Genomic DNA, 15,473 nt, shown 5'->3' with positions numbered 1-15,473 from the left:
GTGCTGCCCAAACAAATTAATATTATAGCTTAGCATTCTGTGTGGTTTGTTAACGTGTAATCTCTGTATCCTCCATCGACATTAGATACTTCTAGTGTTTCCCTGGGAAGCGTTTTCCTGTATGGCAGAGTTGGAGAAATGAGTCAATTCAGACGTTAACTCTTTGGTTGGTTGTATTTTTTTTTTTTTTTTAAGTCTCCAAGGTTTTACAGACTATAATCTGTATAATACAGGGTCAGAGATGAACTGATGCCAAAACTCTTTGGAGATCTGAGAAAGGAAGCGTTTACTTTTTCCCTAAGACTTTCCCTGAGGCTCCACAAGAATGAGATACGATAAACAGGGTTAAATGCAGGCTCTTTTTAGTGCTGCTTGGGTAGTAATGACCGTAGAAGCCTGAAGAAAGGGCGACGCTCGCTTGTACCCGTGTACTTGTTTCTCTTTTTCTGCTTTTTTCTTCCTCTTTCCTACTCGTGGATTTTTGCTGAAAAGGTAAAATCTATGATCCCTACTGAAGAAAGAATTAAACATATTGTGCTTTGTAGAATTTTTCCAATCACTTATGATAAAACACTTGCCTCGGCAATCCATGTGCTAAAATCATTTGCTGGGAATTTGGAGTAAAATTTCATTAAAAATTCCATATACCATAATCATAAAAAAAAGCCTATGCAGTATAATGGTTAGTTTTTCAAACCCGCTTCTCTGATCCATGATGCATGTACTGTATTAATAGTTGAGCTCTGATGCCACTGGTGAGATAGTAGTATGGATGCTAATAGTTCACTGTTGATTGACTTAGAATCAGAAAATGTTAGCATTGGACAGGGACCTTTTGGACCCCTGTTCTGACCTCCCATCCTCAGCAGTATCTCCATGATACAAACAGTGAAGAGGTCTCATAATTGTTTTCAGTGAGGAAGCCCATTGCATTACAGTTGGCAGGTTCTGCTTTATCCTAAACCAGATCTGCCTCCTTTAGCTTCTTCCTATATTGGGTTTTCTAGATCATGTAGGGTGAATCGGAGAATTCTTAATTAACATCCCCCACAATTCAGGAGGGGGCCCCCAGGTGGCTCAGTGGTAAAGAATCTACCTGCCAGTGCAGGAGACATGGGTTAAATTCTTGGAATGGGAAGATCCCCTGGAGAAGGAAATGGCAACCCACTCTAATATTCTTGCCTGGGAAATTCCATGGACAGAGAAGCCTGGCGGGCTGCAGTCCATGGGGTCGCAGAGAGCTGGACGCCACTGAGGACTGAGCACACCTTCACAATTGCGAAACAGAAGTTGTGATTCTACCTTTCTAACAGCGAGTCTTAATCAGTGGGGTTTTTGGACTCATCATCCTCTTAACTTTTTTCTGGATGTTTGGTTTTGCCAGTGTCCCCTTCAAATGTGGTCCAATCAAAGCACAGTGCCCCAAAGTTTTCTTAGTGAGGCAGGGGATATTACTTCTTAAAACCTCCCACTCCTGGGCATATATCCAGAGAAAACTCTTAATTCAGAAAGACACATGCACCCCAGTGTTTATAGCAGCGCTATTTACAATAGCCAAACCAAGTGTCCATTGACAGATACATGGATAAAGATGTGGTTCATATATACAATGGAGTATTATTCAGCCAAAAAAGAATGAAATCATGCTGTTGGCAGCAGCGTGAATGGACCTAGAGATTGTTAAACTGAGTGAAGTAAGTCAGAGAAGGAGAAATATTGTATGGCATGTGGAATCTAAAAAGAAATGATACAAGGGGACTTACTTCCGGAATCACTTTGCCGTACACCAGAGACCGACGTGGCATTGCAAATCAACCATACTTCAATTAAAAAAAATTTACTTCCTCTCTCAACTTCCCTTTTTGTTGTGTCACCCAGACAGGATAACTTAGTAATCTTTGATTGAATAATTTCCTTTGCTGCCATTTGTTATAGAAAATCCAGGATTATCCCCAAGTTGTCAGTGTTGAAACTGAGGGTTGAATGGGTGGTCACTTGCCCAGGTTCACCCAGCTGGTCACCACTGATGCTAGTGTGTGAGCCCGTCTGTCTGACACCAGAAGTCACGCTGGTGCTTGATTTACTGTGCTTTTCTGTCTCCAGGGAGCTTTGTGACCGGACTTTTTCAAAGAACAACTAACTGTACTTTGTGGACTGTGTCAGATGTTCAGAGGTTGGCATATCTGCTGTCAATACTACTTATACTGGCTATCTGAGTGTTTGCTCTGGAAATGCTGCTCATATGATATCTCTTTTGTGGATGCAAAAGAAATTTGTCATTTTGCAATGCCAGATTATTTACATTTTCCTCTTTTGCGGGGAATAAGGGAGAACCCCAGGGACGGGGGAGCCTGGTGGGCTGCCATCTCTGGGGTCACACAGAGTTGGACACGACTGAAGTGACTTAGCAGCAGCAGCAGCAGCAGCAAGGGAGATGTGGCAGTAGTGGGGTGAAGGTTCTTCATGTCTTTCTTTCTACGAGTATATGAAAGGGCTCATCCATATACTTGCAGAGATTGAATTTTATGGTTTAAAATAGTGTTGGCCATCACGTGTAAAAGCTGTGACTTAAAATTTCCTTTCATCACTGGTGACACTGAATTTGTGTGTGTGTGTGTTTATTTGTGGATGGATGGTGTCCACCCACACGGGGGAAAGCCATCTGCTTTGCTCAGGCTGCCAACTGGAATGTAAGTTCTTCTGGAAACACTTTACAACGAAGCCTAGAAGTGAGACTTAATGTGCTAACTAGGCATCCCCAGGCCCGGCCCAGGTCACACGTAAAATAAACTGTCACAGACAGGCATGCTGAGATCTCTGCCCATCCTGATGATCAGCTGTCAACTGTTCTTTGGTTTTGTTTGACTTCAGCTTGCTTTTTTCTGATCATAAATTTAAGTATTGCTAAATGAAGATTATTTTGAAACTGGTTATGATTTTGGTGGGGGGCTTACCTTCTAAACTGTTTTGTGGGCACGTGGGTACCTTCCTCAGGCTTTAAGCAGCTTCACGGGTTGACCGTGTATCTTCTTCCTGTAACCTCCCTCTGTGAGCAGGGCGTTTGTGGGAGGTCCCTGTGTGTGGCAGGGTGGCCCTAGAGCCCTGGCTTGTGTGGGGTCTGCTGCCCAGGGTCCTGGCGCATCTGCTGGCCCTCCTTGAGGAAGCCTGAGCTGAGAGGCAGCCCTCACAGGCCTCGCCGCCCAGCCTGCACACTGGTTTCCTCACAGCTTTTCCACGTTTGCTGTTTCCTCCTTCCTGTTGGCTGGGGCTTCCTCTGCAGAGCTCGTTCTCATCCCGGGAAGCTTTCCTCTCCTGGGGGCTGGCCCAAAAACCTTTACTGAAAATTCCCAACCCCTCCTCAACATTTCAACACCATCTAGAAAGCTCTTTGATTATCTGTGTGTGTGTGTTGTAAGGGCATTGTGAGGAAAGCAGCTCGTGTCCACGTTGTGGTGGCCTCTATAGTTTGTGTCTCCTGCGATGCGGTAGCAGATGCTGTGTGTGTGTTTTCTTTTCCCAGTTTTTTAAAAACTTTTTGGCTGTACCTGCTGCCGTGCCAACCAGGGATTGAACCTGTGCCCCCTGCATTGGAAGCACAGAGCCTTAACCACTGGACAACCAGGGAAGTCCCAAGGCAGCAGATTGTGATGGGTTAAAACGAAAGCTGGCTCCTGGGTTCAAATCCTGGCTCCATGACTTAACACTCTGTCTTCTTGCACTTGTCCATAACATGCCGTGGGAAATGCTTACCCACCTGGGTGTAGGGAGGACTGAAGGAGCTAATAACATGCAGAGTCTTTCCTTGGAGCAGTGACCAGCACATCTGAAGTGCTCCATAAGTACTTGATGGTGAGGCAATCACCTCGACCATTTGGGCATGCTGAATTGCAAATGCTTTTCTAGTCAGTGATGAGTGTTGACATTTCTGTATGTTGAGCATAGTCCCTTACATTAAAATTGCCCATCTATGGACTGAGGCCCTGCCTGTTACACTTTTTTCAGTGGGCTGGTTTCTGCCTTTAGGGACTTTTTTTGGTGGAATTTTATATGATAACATGGAATAACCTTCAGAATTAATTTTGGCCTTTAAAGATGTGGTGTTTTTTCTGTTTTTTGTTTGTTTGGTTTGTTTACAGTTGTACCAGGTGACATGCAGGGTCTACATTCCCCACCCCAAAGACTGAATGCCTAGCCTTGCAGTGCGAGCATGAGTTTTAATGCTTGACTGCCAGGGAAGTCCCAAAGATGTGGTTTTTTAAAAAAATTATTTTTTCAAAAAAAATTGAACTTTTGTTCATTTACAGTATTGTGTTTCTGGTGTACTGCAAAATGATTCAGTTGTATATACATATATATATATATATATATATATATATATACACACATACACATTCTTTTTCATATTCTTTTCCATTATAGTTTATTATAAAATATTGAATATAGTTCCCTCTGCTATCCTATAGGACCTTGTTGTTTATCAGTTTCATATATAATAGTGTGTATCTCCTAATTCCAAACTCCTGGAGGTTCATGACATTGTACGGGAGATGGGAATCAAGACCATCCCCAAGAAAAAGAAATGCAAAAAAAGCAAAATGGCTGTCTGAGGAGGCCTTTCAAAAAGCTGTGAAAAGAAGGGACGTGAAAAGCAAAGGAGAAAAGGAAAGATATACGCATTTGAATGTAGAGTTCCAAAGAATAGCAAGGAGAGATAAGAAAGCCTTCCTCAGCAATCAATGCAAAGAAATAGAGGAAAACAATAGAATGGGAAAGACTAGAGATCTCTTCAAGAAAATCAGAGATACCAAGGGAACATTTCATGCAAAGATGGGCTCAATAAAGGACAGAAATGGTATGGACCTAACAGAAGCAGAAGATATTAAGAAGAGGTGGCAAGAATACACAGAAGAACTGTACAAAAAAGATCTTCACAACCAAGGTAATCACGATGGTGTGATCACTCATCTAGAGCCAGACATCCTGGAATGTGAAGTCAAGTGGGTCTTAGGAGGCATCACTATGAACAAAGCTAGTGGAGGTGATGGAATTCCAGTTGAGCTATTTCAGATCCTGAAAGATGATGCTGTGAAAGTGCTGTACTCAATATGCCAGCAAATATGGAAAACTCAGCAGTGGGCACAGGACTGGAAAAGGTCAGTTTTCATTACAGTCCCATCGAAAGACAATGTCAAGGAATGCTCAAACTACCACACAATTGCACTCATCTCACATGCTAGTAAAGTAATGCTCAAAATTCTCCAAGCCAGGCTTCAGCAATACATGAACCGTGAACTTCCAGATGTTCAAGCTGGTTTTAGAAAAGGCAGAGGAACCAGAGATCAAATTGCCAACATCCGCTGGATCATGGAAAAAGCAAGAGAGTTCCAGAAAAACATCTATTTCTGCTTTATTGACTATGCCAAAGCCTTTTGACTGTGTGGATCACAATAAACTGTGGAAAATTCTGAAAGAGATGGAAATACCAGACCACCTGACTTGCCTCTTGAGAAATCTATATGCAGGTCAGGAAGCAATAGTTAGAACTGGACATGGAACAACAGACTGGTTCCAAATAGGAAAAGGAGTTACGTCAAGGCTGTATATTGTCATCCTGTTTATTTAACTTACATGCAGAGTACCTCATGAGAAATGCTGGGCTGGAAGAAGCACAAGCTGGAATCAAGATTTCAGGGAGAAATATCAATAACCTCAGATATGCAGATGACACCCTTATGGCAGAAAGTGAAGAGGAACTAAAAAGCCTCTTGATGAAAGTGAAAAAGGAGAGTGAAAAAGTGGGCTTAAAGCTCAACTTTCAGAAAACTAAGATTATGGCATCCAGTCCCATCTCTTCATGGCAGGTACATGGGGAAACAGTGGAAACAGTGTCAGGCTTTATTTTTTTGGTCTCCAGAATCACTCAGATGGTGATTGCAGCCATGAAATTAAAAGACGCTTACTCCTTAGAAGGAAAGTTATAACCAACCTAGATTGCGCATTCAAAAGCAGAGACATTACGTTGCCAACAAAGGTCCATCTAATCAAGGCTATGGTTTTTCCAGTGGTCATGTATGGATGTGAGAGTTGGACTGTGAAGAAGGCTGAGCGCTGAAGAATCGATGCTTTTGAACTGTGGTGTTGGAGAAGACTCTTGAGAGTCCCTTGGACTGCAAGGAGATCCAACCAGTCCATCCTAAAGGAGATCAGTCCTGGGTGTTCATTGGTGGACTGATGTTGAAGCTTAAGCTCCAGTACTTTGGCCACCTGATGCGGAGAGCTGACTCATTTGAAAAGACCCTGATGCTGGGAAAGATTGAGGGCAGGAGGAGAAGGGGATGACAGAGGATGAGACGGTTGGATGGCATCATCGACTCGATGGACATGGGTTTGGGTGGACTCCAGGAGTTGGTGAACAGGGAGGCCTGGGATGCTGCGGTTCATGGGGTCGCAAAGAGTTGGACAGGAGTCAGCAACCGAATTGAACTGAATCCTCCCCCATCCCCTTTCCTCTTTGGTAACCATAAGTTTGTTTTCTGTTAGTCTATTTTTGTTTTGTAAATAAATTTATTTGCGTATTTTTTTTCTAGATTCCACATATAAGTGGTAGATGATATTTGTCTTTCTCTGACTTCACTTAGTATGATAACCTCTAGTTGTATCCCTGTTGCTGGAAATGTCATTATTTCATCTTTTTTAATGGCTGAGTAATATTCCTGTGTGTGTGTGTGTGTGTGTGTGTGTGTGTACCACATCTTATCCATTCATTTATTGATGGACATTTAGTTTGCTTCTTCCGTGTCTTGACTATTATAAATAGTGCTGCCATGAACATAGGGGTGTATGTTTTTTCTGAATTAAGAGTTTTTTCCCCTGGGTCTGTGTCCAGGAGTGGGTTTGAAGGATCATACGGCACCTCTAGTTTTTAGTTTTTTTAAGGCACCTCCATACTGTTCTCCATAGTAGCTGCACCAATTAACATTTCCCCCAGCAGCATAGGAGGATTTCTAAAGGAAATGTTTTGTACTCACTGGCCTTGCATGTGAGTCTCACTCATGTCCTCTGCCAACTACCGCATGGCTCTTAGCAGGGAGAGAGGCTCCGCCTCTGTGAGGGGGTGTCTCTCTGAGGACCTTGGGCTGTCCCTCCTCTCCTGTCCCTGGGCTGGCTAATGTCGCTGGGGAGGGGCCTTAGACAGCTGCGTGTGTCACGTCCTTCCGTGGGAAAGAAATGAGCAGGGCCGTTTGGAGTCTCCTGAGAATTTCACTTTGGGAACGAAGATGGGAAAAGCAGTGAGAGCTGAAGTTGAAAGAATGCATCTGAGTTGATGTGAGGATGCTGGAAAGGCCCCGGCCTTCCAGGAATGGCCAGGCCGCGGACCCTGTGGGGCAGCAGCAATTCCGACAAGAGGAGTTGTCGTGAAATAGAAGAAAACACCCCATTTCAAGTGGGAGGAAAGTAAATACTCAGAGAGCAGCCGCGTGGTATTAACGGCAGAGAGAGGGTCCCAGGGCAGACTGTACTGCAAGTTCTTAGCACAAGTTGTTCCCTATTTTTTCTCCCTGGCTCTTTGCAGTTATGTTCTCGTGACTTTATTGCTTGCATTCAAAGGCCCTAACTTACATAGGGCACAGAATAGATGGAGTTCTCTTTCCATCGCAAGGACTCACCTCCTTTTGTTCATGGTACCTCACTGTCTCCCGTGTGGTTTATGATATGAATTTAACTCATTTTTGGGGAACCCTGTTCACCGCCCCCCCATTCTTTGCTGTTTTTTTCTGATGACTTTAATTTTTTTTTTTTTTAAGTTTGTTTTCTGCTGAACTCCACTGGAATGTGTCATTTTGACTCTGCAGAGTGGGTGGTGATCGCCCATCCAGTGGGGGCCGTGACTCCCTTGGTCGGCCGTCACGTCCTCTTCTTATTTTATCCCACGCCCTGGGCCGTGCCGAGTGAACGGGCAGTGCAAGTCATCGGGCATTTCTTGTGAAATGCTTAATTTGGGGTACAAACGGGGAGGTGTTAGGCCTTCCTTAGAGTGAGTCATGTTTGATTCAAATAATTTTATTTTAAAGGAAACGAGAGACTTCCCTGATGGTCCAGTGGTTAAGGCTCTGGCTTCCAGTTCAGGGGTGTGGGTTCAGTTCCTGGTTGGGGAAGTAAGATTTGACATGCTGTGTGGCATGGCCAAAAGTTAAAAAAGATGAAAGATATTAAAGGAAATGAGTATTTGTTTGTGAGAAATGGGGGACTTAAACTGCAACTCTTGGCTTTGGTCAGCAGCTGAGTATCTAGTCCGCGCAGTGAAAGGTGACACACTGGCTGAGGGGTGGGAAAGCTTATATTCTTTCCGTCAGGTGAACACTCTGACATCTAAATCCTGGCTGATATTTATTTTGGACCTTAAGCATATGCTGTGGTTAACAAGGCAGCTTGTCTTGACAGTATTCCCTGTACGTGGTTTTATTTTTCTTTTCTGTCTCCCCTTCCTTAAGATATTTTGGAAACTGCTTTGTTTGCCAAGTTACTATATTCAGTTCCAAAATGTTTGAATAATATTATGTTTTGTCATTGAGCTTAAATCCTCGATCTGGGAAAACAGTACTCGCAAATAGTGTTCTTGTCTTCTGTATATTACCTTGCACTTCAAGGTTACCTATTTTTCTTCAGAAAAAACTATCATGGTGTATTTGTTTCCTAGGGCTGCCATAGCAGAAATCCCACAGATGGGGTGGCTGAAGCAATGGAAATGTACTGTTGCACAGTCTTGGAGGTTAGAAATCCAAGATCAAGGTGTCAGCAGAGGTGGTTCATTCCCGGAGCTGAGAGGGAGGAGCCTGGCCCAGGCCTTGCTCCTTGGTGGTAGATGGACCTCGTCTCCTTGTGTCTCTTCACCTTGTCTTCTCTCTTTGCATGTTTCCGTGTCCTTTTTTTTTTTTTTTAAAGGACACCCGTCATTGAACTAGGACCCGTCATAATGACCTTGGGACTCCCCACACGGCACTATTGGTAAAGGACCCGCCTGCCAGTGCAGGAGACTTAAGAAACTCGGGTTCAATCCCTGGGTCAAGAAGATCCCCTGGAGGGCGGCATGGCAACCCACTCCACTATTCTTGCTTGTTGTGTTTTTTAGATTCCACCTGTAAGTGATGTCGTACAGTAGTTGTCTTTCTCTGTCAGACTTGCTTCACTTAGTATAACAACACCTGCAGGTCCATCCATGTTGTCACAAATGGCAAAAACGTCATTCTTTTTAATGGCCGAGTAGTAATCCGTTGTGTATTTCTACCACACCTCCTTTATTCCGTCATCTGTTGATGGGTACTTAGGTTGCTTCCCTATTTTGGCCGTTGTAAATAATGCTGCTGTTTACATTGGGCTATGTGTATCATTTTGAATTAGTGTTTTCATTTTATTTTTAAGATATCTACCCAGGAGTGGAATTGCTGGGTCATATGATAGTTCTATTTTTAGTTTTTTGAGAAGCCTCCATACTGTTTTCCACAGTGGATGCACCAATTTTCATTCCTACCAACAATTTACGAGGGTTCCCTTTCCCCCACATCCTGGCCAACATTTGTTATTTGTGATCTTTCTGATAATAACCATTCTGACAGGTGTGAAGTGATATCTCATTGTGGTTTTAAATTTACATTTCTCTGATTAATGATGTTGAGCATTTTTTTATATGTCTGGCCATCTATACATCTTTGGAAAAATGTCTATTTAGTTCTGCCCATTTTTTAAATCACTTTAAAAATATTGAGTTGTATGAGCTGTTTACATATGTTGGATATTAACTCCTTATGGGTCATAAGATTTGTAAATATTTTCTCCCATTTAGTAGGTTGTCTTTTTGTTTTGTCAGTGGTTTCCTTTGCTATTCTAAAACTTTGAGGACCACCGGTTTTTGTTGCTCAGGTTTAGGTACTTCTCTGGATGTGTCAATGATCCTGCTGCTGCTGCTGCTAAGTTGCTTCAGTCGTGTCCGACTCTGTGCGACCCCGTAGACGGCAGCCCGCCAGGCTCCCCCGTCCCTGGGGTTCTCCAGGCAAGAACACTGGAGTGGGTTGCCATTTCCTTCTCCAATGCATGAAGGTGAAAAGTGAAAGGGAAGTCACTCAGTCGAGTCTGACTCTTCGAGACCCCATGGACTGCAGCCTACCAGGCTCCCCCGTCCATGGGATTTTCCAGGCAGGAGCACTGGAGTGGGTTGCCATTTCCTTCTCCAATGCATGAAGGTGAAAAGTGAAAGTGAAGTCGCTCAGTCGAGTCTGACTCTTCGCGACCCCATGGACTGCAGCCCACCAGGCTCCCCCGTCCGTGGGATTTTCCAGGCAGGAGCACTGGACTGGGTGCCGTCGTTTTCACATACATTCTCGTTATTTAGCTTTGTTGGTCCATCAGCATTTCTTGTTTTTCTTGTTTTCTCATGTGATTAGAGAAGGTAGAAGTTGAGCGGGTGTTAGCCTGGTTATTCTTTCTCATACTTAAGCACTTCGCCTTATCCCACAGCATGTGTATGCGTGCACACACGTGTGTGTGTGTGTGCACGTCCTTTGCGGCTTCTCTCCGGGACGTGCTATTCAGCTGGTGGACCACGTGTCCCCCACTAAGAGTGTACCTGTCACTGCCATTCTTTGCCTCACCAGGCTAAACCAAGGCTGGATTCTGTACTAAAATCTGGATTCTAGCGAGTGCTCTCCTTGAATTAGGTGTGTGAAATTGAGCTAGTTGTCCACAGCTGTGCTTTCTTCCCTGCCTGTAGAGTGAGGGGAAGACTGTGATTTTCAGATTGACTCCCGTGGGATCTGGTCTCACTGGGGAGCACTCAGTGGGAGATGGGGGCGCCTCAGGCAGGGTTCTTCATCCTGCCTCCACCTGGGCAGTTGTGCGTACCTCTTGGTTCCACTGTTGACTGGTTGTGTGATCTTGGCTGAGGTGCTTGACCTGTGTGTCTCAGTTTCCTCCTCTGTAAAGTGGGCATGATGACAGAACATGCCTCTCGGAGTTGTGGTGATACCCAGATGAATCAGTGAACACAAGGTGGTTAGGAGAGTACCCGACATTATCAGGTATGGTAGGCAGTGTAATGACTCTCCAAAGATGTCCCTTCCTAATTACCGGATAACCTGTGAATGTTAATTTTGGTGGCAGAAGAGACTCCGCAGTTGGGAGTAAGGATCCTGAGGCGGTGAGATTATCCCGTGTTGTCATGGTGATCCCATTGTAGTTACGGTGGTCCTTAAGAGAGTAAGAGGAGGAGACGTAATGACAGAAGCAGAGGTTGGAGGGATGTGATTGACGGCTGGGGGGCATGAGCCAAGGATTGTGGGCACCCTTTAGGAGCTTGAAAAAGCCGGCAAATGTATTCTCCTCTAGGGCCCCAGAAGGAATACAGCCGTGAGGGACCCGTCTGGACTTCTGACCTCTAGAAATAGAAGATAATAAGTTGGTGGTGTTTTAAGCCACTCAGTTGGTGGTAGTTTACCTTAGAGCAGCAGCAGGAAACAAATATAGAAGCTGCTTAGATGTGTGGCCGAAGTTTGAATGAATGTCGTTCTCATCTGACAGCCTGCGGTGGCAGCTCCTCTCTCTGTACAGACACCCTCACCCGAAAAGACTCCCCGTGTTTGTAGAGGTGTGCAGCGTGGCTGAGGTCTGGAACGTGGCAGGGTGTGGCGGTGAGGATTGGGTGGTGGTCTGCCTTGGGTGGTCAGGCAGGAAGTGTGCCTGCCCCGTGGGATTCTCTGCATTGCCCAGATCATTCCCCTCTGAAGCGTTTTTCGTAATGACGTGATCACTTTGGTCAACAGTATCTGGTTGTCTGTCATGCTCCATATTGGGTCTTTTTTTCTAGTTTTTATTTATTTGTTTTGGGCCATGCAGGGTTTTTTGCTGCTGTGTTGGCTCTTCTCTAGTTGGCAGCAAGTGGGGGCTGCTCTCTAGTTACAGGTGTGCAGGCTTCTTATTGCAGTGGTCCCTCCTGTGGAGCGTGGGCTCCAGGGCACGTGGGCTTCAGCAGTGGCAGCTCCTGGACTCGAGAGCACAGGCTCAGTAGTTGTGGCCCACAGGCTTAGTTGGGCTTCCCTGGTGGCTCAGATGGTCAAGAATCTGCCTGCGGTGTGGCAGACCTGGCTTCGATCCCTGGGTGGGGAAGATCCCCTGGAGGAGGGCATGGCAACCCACTCCAGTATTCTTGCCTGGAGAATCCCCATGGACAGAGGAGCCTGGTGGGCTACAGTCCATGGGGTAGCAAAGAGTCGGACACGACTGAGCGACTAAGCACAGCACAGGCTTAGTTGCCCCACAGTATGTGGGATCTTTCCAGATCAGGGATTGAACCCATGTCTCCTGCATTGGCGGGCAGATTGTTTACCGCTGGGCCACCAGGGAAGCCCCTCCGTATTGGGTCTCGAGTCCTGGTTTATGCATTTGTTTTGAGGCATCTGCATCTTTGTGGACTCAGCTTGTGTTCCTTTACCCCCGGCATTTGTCAGTTCAGGCCATTCTATTACTAGTGACTTGAGGTGGGGTTTATTCTGTGATTAAGAAGAACTCTGCACAAGCATTCTAATTGGGTTGGATTGGAGAGTTAGGGCTAGGATGGCTTTAATGTAAGAGTTGCACAGATGGTACTGGCCCTTGAGCTGCTTGAAGTATAGCCTGTGATGTGGCCTTCAGGCCATGACTAGCCCAGTAAGGCATTTTGGGCTGGAGAGACATTTGCACCACTTAAAAACTATCAGATGAGTTGTTTTCTTTCTTTTTTGACTAGTATAGAGAGGCCAGACGGCTATTCTTGTACACGGTGCTGTAGTCAATTCTGTAAATCTGGAAAAACACGAAGGAAAAATGAGAAGCCCGTCCACAGTCCTGGAGGAATTTTGTTTCACTTCCAAGTTCCTTGGATTAACATCAGCATTATTTCCTCGGCATGCATCTGACGTGAAAGAAATGAAGTTCTTAGAGTCTGCACCCTGTTCTTCTCTAAATAAAACACAGAGGAATTTGGGGACGTGTTTTGATGTGCAGAATAGGTGGTGGCCCTTCCCTTGGCAGAGCCGGTGCATATTTGATAATGTAGCGATTTCAGTCTCTACATGCCGAGGAATGTGAGCTTCTGTGTGCAGTTTGTCCGTTTGGAAAAAGAGTTTAGGATTTGATATGGTGAAGAATCCTGACTTTCAAATTTCGCGAGTGAGAAAGGTACATTTATTGGCTGCTTCATTTTCCATCTCAAACCGGGAATTAGAGAGCATGCCATGGTTCCTCAAGGGTGCCGTTTAGTGGTTTGGTTGATGGGATGGGAAGTTGCAGAGAGATCCTGTGGTTACAACGTTATTCCCAGGGCCAGTCTTGTCACTTCAGGGGCTCTCATGTACCCAGAGGGCTACCTGGCAGTGACGTAGAACAATCTGAACAGAGAGGTTTCCCTTCCTTCCAAGTGTCCGTATGTGTCTAATCGTTCAGAACTATTAGGTGCATAGGTGGCTGTGCTGTAAGAAATAATCTCGTTTGTCAAACCATCAAGGATGAGTGGGGCAATTCCAGCCAGCGTCTGGAGGCTCTCCAAACCTGGATTTAAACTGTGGTTAGGAACTTCCTTGGTGGTCCAGTGGCTAAGACATTGCACTCCCAATGCAGGGGACTCAGGTTCGATCCCTGGTGAGGGAACTAGATCCTACGTGCTACAAATAAAGTGTGGTTGGATCTCTACATGTGGAGTTCTGCCCTCAGACTGAGTAGCTCTCAAATACAACTCCTCATCTCTCAAATTTCTTCCAACCCTGGCTGTATTTTTCTCTTCCATTTGTCTGCAGATTGAAGACCTAAAAGTTCCACTCTGGGAGACTCTGGAAGCGGCAAGTTCAGTTGAAAGACTGCAGATCCCTTTAATTCTTTTAAGTCAGCTATGCTTTTTGTGCACACAGGCATCATATTGGGCTTCCCAGGTGGCTCAGTGGTAAAGAATCCACCTGCCAAGGCAGGGAGACACAAGAGATGTGAGTTTGATCCCTGGGTTGGGAAGATCCCCTGGAGAAGGAAATGGCAACCCACTGCAGTATTCTTGTGTGGGAAATACCATGGACAGAGGAGCCTGGTGGGCTGTAGTCTCTGGGGTCACAAGAGTTAGACATAACTTAGCGACTAAATAACACCACCGACAACAAAGGTTTGGTCTTATCCAGTAGTATGTGCCAGCCTTGAAGGTGTTCCTAGAGAGTAGTGCTAATTTACCATCCTTGGGAATCAGCATGCAGGAGAGGATGAGGGACATGGAAACATGGTATATGAATTTTCCATTTAGTTCAGTTCAGTTCAGTCACTCAGTCCTGTCCGACTCTATGTGACCCCATGAACTGCAGCACGCCAGGCCTCCCTGTCCATCACCAACTCCCGGAGTCCACCCAAACCCATGTCCATTGCGTTGGTGATGCCATGCAACCATTTCATCCTCTGTCGTCCCCTTCTCCTCCTACCCCCAATCCCTCCCAGCATCAGGGTCTTTTCAAATGAGTCAGCTCTCCACATCAGGTTGCCAAAGTATTGGAGTTTCAGCTTCAACATCAGTCCCTCCAATGAGCACCCAGGACTGATCTCCTTTAGGATAGACTGGTTGGATCTCCTTGCAGTCCAAGGGACTCTCAAGAGTCTTCTCTAACACCACAGCTCAGAAGCATCAGTTCTTCTGCTCTCACCTTTCTTTATGATGCAACTCTCACATGCACACGTGACCACTGGAAAAACCATAGCCTTGACTAGACGGACCTTTGTTGGGAAAGCAATGTCTCTGCTTTTTAATGTGCTGTCTAGGTTGGTCATAACTTTCCTTCCAAGGAGTAAGCATCTTTTAATTTCATTTCAAGCGTCTTTTAATTTCATTCAGTCACCATCTGCAGTGATTTTGGAGCAAAGCCAGCCACTGTTTCTACTGTTTCCCCATCTATTTGCCATGAAGAGATGGGACAGGATGCCATGATCTTAGTTTTCTGAATGTTGAGCTTTAAGCCAACTTTTTTACTCTCCTCTTTCATTTTCATCAAGAAGCTCTTTAGTTCTTCTTCACTTTCTGCCATAAGTGTGGTGTCATCTGCATATCTGAGGTTACTGATATTTCTCCCGGCAATCTTGATTCCAGCTTGTGCTTCTTCCAGCCCAGCGTTTCTCATGATGTACTCTGCATATAAGTTAAATAAGCAGGGTGACAAAATACAGCCTTGAGGTCCTCCTTTTCCTATTTGGAACCAGTCTGTTGTTTCATGTCCAGTTCTAACTGTTGCTTCCTGACGTGCATACAGGTTTCTCAAGAGGCAGGTCAGGTGGTCTGGTATTCCCATCTCTTTCAGAATTTCCCACAGTTTATTATCCATTTAGTTTGAGCCATTCAAGAGAACTAGTTGAGATCTGTGCAAAGGCTCTGGGAATCATGTCAAATCTCCCGAAAAGTCAGAACAATGTGATGGAGAAGACAT

At 45.1% G+C, this 15,473-nt stretch overlaps 1 protein-coding gene and 1 non-coding gene across 11 annotated transcripts in view; both read left to right on the top strand.

Moving 5' to 3' along the window:
• ARHGAP10 (Rho GTPase activating protein 10) overlaps nt 1-15,473 on the top strand; it is a 384,335-nt gene that overhangs the window by 74,555 nt on the left and 294,307 nt on the right.
• Nucleotides 13,602-13,674, top strand: TRNAG-CCC (transfer RNA glycine (anticodon CCC)). Its single transcript has one exon. It is a non-coding gene; the product is annotated as a tRNA-Gly (tRNA).

This window comes from Bos taurus, chromosome 17 (assembly GCF_002263795.3).
Source record: "Bos taurus isolate L1 Dominette 01449 registration number 42190680 breed Hereford chromosome 17, ARS-UCD2.0, whole genome shotgun sequence".
In the NCBI taxonomy this organism is placed as follows: domain Eukaryota; kingdom Metazoa; phylum Chordata; class Mammalia; order Artiodactyla; family Bovidae; genus Bos; species Bos taurus.
Note: the sequence above shows the minus strand (reverse complement) of the source record. Positions and strands in the feature narration are given on the sequence as shown.